The 5106-nt window shown below is 44.7% G+C and overlaps 1 protein-coding gene and 1 non-coding gene across 2 annotated transcripts in view; one reads left to right on the plus strand and one right to left on the minus strand.

Annotated features, from left to right (window-relative positions):
* Positions 1-5106, minus strand: part of LOC122549140 (docking protein 6-like) — a 415351-nt gene that overhangs the window by 269909 nt on the left and 140336 nt on the right. The gene's annotated exons all lie outside the window — the stretch shown is intronic.
* On the plus strand, positions 4908-5026 carry LOC122549609. Its single transcript, XR_006311611.1, has one exon. It is a non-coding gene; the product is annotated as a 5S ribosomal RNA (ribosomal RNA).

The raw sequence follows: 5106 nt of genomic DNA on the forward strand, positions 1-5106 counted from the left end.
TGCTTCCTAATTTCCATATCTGCCCTGGAGTAGGGGTTCTTGATCCTGGGTAGAGCTTTTCTGTGCCTGGTTAGGGGCCTTAGACATTCCTTTTTCCAAAAGGCTGTGAAACCTGTATTGGCTCACTAGCCTGTGGGCAAGGTCCGCAAGATCTCCATCCGATACCACCCAAGGACTTGGATCAACGTCGAGCCATGCCCTCCCTTGCTTATGTAGACTCAGCAGAATGTCTTCCTTAACTGACTGCTGGTGGCAGCATCTCCTTCCTACCTTCTATTCATTCTATCTGATGAGACCAAAGCCTCTAACTTCAGCCGAGCAGTAGCTTCCTAGGAATTGTATTGTGTGAGACTGTATTTACTGAATGGGCTATTTCCTGATTTGCTGTGATGTTCATTAATAATAAACCATGAGCTAACCTTCCCAGTGTATATCAAGGTGAAGATTTCCATGGTATAGGCTAAGGGTTGGAAAGATGTGGATGGATGTCTGTGTATGTATAAAGTCATCACCCTGAAACTTTAGCTCTGATTCTCTCCATAGATACTGCCTGACCTACTATGTGTGTCTAGTATTTTCTGTTTGCATTTCAAATCTCCAATGTCTACAGTATTTTGGTTCAGTTGAGGAATGTGTGGTAATTGTGATGTGGGAAATGTGTTTGGTGTGAGGAACTGAAGTGAAGAGAACGTTGTTACGTTGTGAAAGTTTGTTTTGGGGAATCCGCAGGTGCCCTCAGCCAGTGTGTGAAAGCTTAATAGCTTGTGGACTATGCCTACCTTTTAAGAGAGTGAAGAATGTGGTCATTCCCAGGCAAGGTGGAATAGGGTGGTTTCACGTTGGCTTCAGCTGCCAGATCCCCACGTGCAGCTTGACTGATGTTGGTGTCTGTTTTGGTGTTGGAAGGCATTGGGGCTATTATATTAGATTCTGCTGGTGGACAGCTTGAAGCTGGTTTATAGAAAGGCTAGTTGCTTTTCTGTCTGCTGCCCTTTCATGAAGGAAATAATATAATGCATAAGATGACATAGAGCCTTTGGACAAGACGTATCATCAAGTGGTTTGTTAGAAATTATGTGAATGTGTTGTATATGTGGATTCCAGTCGAGACAGGCTGATACTTTTAAAACAGTTATATGGCATCATGATTTGACATTCTGATATAAAGATACCAACTTAGTACTGTTCAGGATTCTACATTATTGGAGAGATATAATTGCACTAGAGAACATTTAGAGGAGATTTATCATGATGCTGCTTGGGTTGAAGAGTTTTAGGTATGAAGAGAGATTTTAATAGACTGAGGTTGTCTTCCCTGGAGCAGAGGAGACTGAGGGGGGATTGCGATTGGATTGTATAAAATGGAGTGTCATAGATAAGGTAGACAGAAGAAACTTTTCCCTGTGGTGGAAGGATCAATGGCCATGGACATAGAATGAAGTTGAGGAACAGGAGGCTTAGTTGGAATGTGAGGTTGGTAGGGATCTCAAACTCGCTATCTGTAAGCGTGGTAGAGACAGAAACCCTCATAACATTTAAGAACATTTTAGGTGCACACTGGTGATGCCAAGGCATGCAGGGCTATGGGCTAAGTGACGGAAAAGAAGGTTAGATGGTGGTTTTGGCCAGTGCACATTATGGGCTGAAAGGGATTTTTCTGTGCTGTAGACCTCTCTCTGACTCTTTGATCTTCAGGCTCACTTTCTCCATCATGAAGTCCATGTAGTTCCTTCAGTCAGTCAGCTCTATGCTTGTAATGCACATAAAGATCAGTAAACACAGAACCCAGGCTATGCTTGTAAGTCTGTGATATTGTAGCCATATTAATAGCTTGTGTTGTTTATTCAATACTTTGAAATTCATTAAGAAACACTGTTATATGAACAGTGTTGTTGGCGAAGGTAGTGAATACTGAATGTGGTAATGGAGTGCCAGTCACGCAGGTTACGTTGTCCTGAATGGTATCAAGTGTTCTGAGAACTGTTACACCCATCCAAATTGGAGATATTCTATCACATTTTTTTTTACTGTTGCCTTGTCGATAGTGGACTGGCTTTGGGAAACCAGTGGTGATTTGCTTGCCATGAACTTCCCTAATTCTGACCTGCTCTTCTAACTATAGTATTTCTGTGTCTAGTCCAGTTCAGTTTCTCAGTATTCAGAGATTTGAACACCACTGAATGTCAAGAGATGATTCATTGATACACTCTTCTTGACACTTTGTGGCACAAATTTTAGTTGCCACCTACCTTAAACCTGAATATTGTACATCTTGCTGCATTTGGATGCTGAAGCAGTATCTGAGGAGTTGTGAATGGTGCTGAACATTGTCCAACCATCAACTTCTGGCCTTTTCATGGAGGGAATGTCATTGATAAAGCAGCTGAAGATGTTTTATCCTCGGACACTACCCTAAGAAACTCCTGCAGAGATGTCCTGGAGCTGAGATGACTGACCTTCAACAATCACAACTATCTTCCTTTAGTGTGAGCTATGACTGCAAGCGGTAGAGAGTTTTCTTTGAGCTCCTCGATGCTCAATTTGGTTAAACGCTGCCTTGATGTGAAGGATAGTTGCTCTTGCTTCTGGAGTTCAGCATTTTTGTCAGTTTTCGATCAAGGCTGTGACAAGCTGATAGCAGCCATACTGAGCATCAATGAGCATGTTATTGCTAAGCAGGTGCTATTTGATGATACCTTAGTGACTTCACTGGTGATTTGAAAATAGATTAATTGGGTAGCAATTAACCAGTTGGATTTTACACCTTGCTGGGTAGATGTTAGTATTGTAGCTGTTCTGGAGCCACTTAGCTATGAGTGCAGCTAGTTCTAGAGGGCACATCTTCAGTCCTATTCCCGGAATGTCAGAGCTTATTATCTTTGGAGCATCCTGTGACTTCAGCCATTTCTTGAGATTGTGTGGAGTGAATAAAGTTGGATGAAGACTCAACTTCAGGAGGAGGGTAAAACAGATAATCAGCTCGGCATTACTGGCTGAAGGTGGCTGATTCGGCCTTGTCTTTTACATTGATTTGCTGAGCTCCCCTGACTTTGAGGATGGGGATGCTGTGTGTACTGGTGGAACCTTGCCTTTTGTTCATTGTTTGGTTGCCCAGGTCCAGTCATGACCGGGTATGGCAGGACTGCAGTGTTTAGGTCTGACCAATTGCTTGTGGAATTTTCTTTAGCTCTGCCTATCACTTGCTGCTTCAGCTATTTGTCATACACATGGTCCTGTTTTAAATCATCACCAAGTTAACGAATCTTTAAAATTCTTTCTTGTTCCAGCATACCCTAACATGGCCTACTACTCTCATCAATCGACCACAGTTGATCCCAAGACTTGATAATATTCCTTGCCATAAGATTACGGATTGTAGTTGAATACAAAGCTCCAAGGTCCATAGTGCCTCGTAGTTGTCCACTTTTGAGTTACTAGATCTGTTTGAAGTTTGTTCCAATAATTATGGAATAGTGCTGCACAACACAATGTGTTATCCATGTGAATGATTGACTGCGGTAATCATTTCTACTGATTACTGACATGCATCTGTGGAAGGTAGGTTGGAAAGTATGAGGTCAATAGATAATAGACAATAGGTGCAGGAGTAGGCCATTCAGCCCTTCGAGCCTGCACTGCCATTCAATATAATCATGGCTGATCATTCCGAATCAGTATCCTGTTCCTGCCTTATCTCCATAACCCTTGACTCCACTATCTTTGAGAGCTCTATCCAACTCTTTCTTAAATGAATCCAGAGACTGGGCCTCCACTGCCCTCTGGGGCAGAACATTCCACACAGCCACCACTCTCTGGGTGAAGAAGTTTCTCCTCATCTCAGTCCTAAATGGTCTACCCCGTATTTTTAAGCTGTGTCCTCAGGTTCGGCACTCACCCATCAGCAGAAACATGTTTCCTGCTGCCAGAGTGTCCAATCCTTTCATAATCTTATACGTCTCAATCAGATCCCCTCTCAGTCTTCTAAACTCAAGGGTACACAAGCCCAGTCGCTCCAGTCTTTCAGTGTAAGGTAATCCCGCCATTCCAGGAATTGACCTCGTGAAACTACGCTGCATTCCCTCAATAGCCAGAATGTCTCTCCTCAAATTTGGAGACCAGAACTGCACACAGTACTCCAGGTGTGGTCTCACCAGGGCCCTGTACAGCTGCAGAAGGACCTCTTTGCTTCTATACTCAATCCCTCTTGTTATGAAGGCCAGCATGCTATTAGCCTTCTTCACTACCTGCTGTACCTGCATGCTTACCTTCATTGAGTGGTGCACAAGAACCCCCAGATCTCTCTGTACTGCCCCTTTACCTAAATTGATTCCACTTAGGTGGTAATCTGCCTTCCTGTTCTTGCCACCAAAGTGGATAAGGATCCATTTATCCACGTGAAAGTGCATCTGCCATGCATCTGAGCACTCACCTAACTTGTCCAGGTCACCCTGTAATCTCCTAACATCCTCATCACATTTCACCCTGCCACCCAGCTGATGAAATTTGCGAATGTTATTGCTAATACCATCTTGTATATCCTGAAGATAGATCGTAAAAAGCTGCGGTCCCAGTACTGATCCGTGCGGTACCCCACTGGTCAGTGCCCGGCATTCCGAAATGGAGGGGGGGAGGAGTGTGGAAGGATGAGAGAATGCAGGCTGCGGCCCTATGAAGCAGGGGGAGGGCTTGCAGTTGGCCTGTGTGGGGATGTGGGAGACTACAGGAGCCTGGTGGGCAAGGGCTGGCCTGAAAGGCAGCTGGAGGGACGGAGGGAGGGAAGCACGCACGGAGGAGGAAGAGCAAAGAGAAAAGAGAAAAAAAAGCCAAAGGGGATAAAGAGAAAGAGCAAGAAAGAAAATGTGGCTGGCCAGCACGCCTTGAAGTAGGGAGAAAAGGCAAGGGCCAGCGCCTACGGCCATACTAGTCTGAAAACGCCCGATCTCGTCTGATCTCGGAAGCTAAGCAGACTCAGGCCTGGTTAGTACTTGGATGGGAGACCGCCTGGGAATACCAGGTGCAGTAGGCTTTTTCCGCCAGCAGTGGCTGCTCAAGTCACCCCTCTGCACTTGTCTTGTGCCAGGCAATGGAGCGGCAGGTTATTTCTGC

This window comes from Chiloscyllium plagiosum, chromosome 4 (assembly GCF_004010195.1).
Source record: "Chiloscyllium plagiosum isolate BGI_BamShark_2017 chromosome 4, ASM401019v2, whole genome shotgun sequence".
NCBI classification, from domain to species: domain Eukaryota; kingdom Metazoa; phylum Chordata; class Chondrichthyes; order Orectolobiformes; family Hemiscylliidae; genus Chiloscyllium; species Chiloscyllium plagiosum.